Raw genomic sequence first — 1,957 nt, 5'->3', positions numbered from 1 at the left:
ACTTTTTGCGACTATTGTGATGCGATTTCTCAAACCGGCGTAATTCAAGACCAAATTCGATGGGTCTTATTTCCTTTTTCTCGAATTGGCACCGCAAAACAATGGTTGAAAGGCTTTTATAAGGCTACTCTCGGAATTGATTCTTGGAATAAATTGGCTCTAGCTTTCTACAAAAAGTTCTATCCACCGGAAAATACTAACATGCTAAGAGCTCAAATTACGGGCTTTAAGCAAAGAGATGAAGAATCTTTGTATGAAGCTTTCGAGCGATTCAAGGGAATTTGTCGCTCATGTCCTCATCATGAACTTAGCGAGTGGTTCTTGGTACAACAATTTTGAAACGGTCTTTATGAAGACTCAAGAAACATTCTCAACATGGGATCAAATGGAATGTTCACCGAAGTTGATGACAATCAAACTTGGAACAAGATTGAGGAAATGGCGGTCCATAATTCACAATATAGTAGACCTCGCAAGGCTACTAGAGGAGGAAAGCATGAAGTGGACTCTATTACTCAATTGGGTGCTCAACTTAGTGCTCACATTGATACCATCAATTTGAAGTTCGAAAAGGCTATGGCTAGACTTGAAGAAGCCTCAAAATCACAAAAGCAACATGTTAATGCCATGACGGCATCTTCATCAATCCCAAGTGGGATATGTGAGAATTGTGGAACTTTGGGACATGACCAAAGTGAATGTAGGGGAACAAATGAACAAGTGAATGCTTTTCAAGCATACAAGAGTGGTACCCCTTATTTAAACTATTACAATGAAAACACCAAATTCCACCCAAATCTCTCATACAAAAGCCAAAATGTTCAAAACCCTCAACCAACATACACCCCACCTCTCATGAGAAACCAAAATCAAAGACCCTTTTATAACCAAAACCAAGGTTACCAAAATCAAACTCCATACAATCAACAAAATGACCAAGGTTTTGATGTTCAAAAAGCGGTCCTCCAAATGCAAAAGAATCAACAAGAGTTTTTCACTCAAATGCAAAAGGATAGTCAAGCAAAGGAAATCACCATCAACAACATCCTAGACCACACCAAAATGTTGGAAACCCAATTGACTCAATTAGCATCTTCAAGCTCACAAAGACAAAAGGGGCAATTACCACCTCAAAGTAATCCCCTAAGACATGAAACGGTTAGTGCCATTCACTTGAGAAGTGGTACGAGGTATGAAGCACCGAAGAAGCAAGTTGAGGATAAAGTTGTGGATGCTAGTGACAAAGAAGAAGTTGTGCAAAACTCCAAGGATGGAAAACCATCAAAAGAAGAAGTTTTAAAGAATAATGAAGACAAGGCCAAGGAGAAGGAGCCCATTGTGATTAGACTTCCTTTTCCGAGTCGTCAAGCCAAGCCCAAATTTGAAGACCAACTTGGAAAATTTATGGAGATTGTGAAGAATTTGGAAGTCTCAATTCCTTTCACGGAATTAATCAATCACGTGCCGACCTATGCAAAGTACATGAAAGACATCCTTATGAAGAAGAAGTCGACCCGGAAGCTTGAGACTATCGCCTTCACTAAGGTGAGTAGTGCAATACTTCAAGGGAGTTCACCTCCAAAACTCAAAGATCTGGGAAGCTTCTCAATACCGTGTACCATTGGTGACACCACGATCAACAAAGCCTTATGTGATCTAGGGGCTAGTGTGAGTGTTATGCCGTACTCGGTGAGTAAAAGGTTAGGGATGGGAGAGCTTAAATTCACCAATATCACACTCCAAATGGCCGATAGATCGACGAAGACACCCTTGGGAATATGGTAAGATGTTCCCGTAAGAGTTGGGAAATTTTTCATCCCGGTGGACTTTGTCATTGTTTACATGGAACAAGACTCCAACATTCCAATCATTCTAGGTAGACCTTTCTTGCACACCGCGGGTACGGTGATAGATGTGAAGCATGGAGAGCTCACTCTAGAAGTGGGAGATGAAAGCA

At 40.8% G+C, this 1,957-nt stretch overlaps 1 non-coding gene across 1 annotated transcript; it reads right to left on the bottom strand.

The window, feature by feature from the left end:
- Positions 1 to 201: 201 nt before the first annotated feature.
- On the bottom strand, positions 202 to 308 carry LOC141635107 (small nucleolar RNA R71). Its single transcript, XR_012539812.1, has one exon. It is a non-coding gene; the product is annotated as a small nucleolar RNA R71 (small nucleolar RNA).
- Positions 309 to 1,957: the final 1,649 nt, after the last annotated feature.

This window comes from Silene latifolia, chromosome Y (assembly GCF_048544455.1).
Source record: "Silene latifolia isolate original U9 population chromosome Y, ASM4854445v1, whole genome shotgun sequence".
Classification (NCBI taxonomy): domain Eukaryota; kingdom Viridiplantae; phylum Streptophyta; class Magnoliopsida; order Caryophyllales; family Caryophyllaceae; genus Silene; species Silene latifolia.
This window is presented reverse-complemented; position numbering and strand designations above follow the sequence as displayed.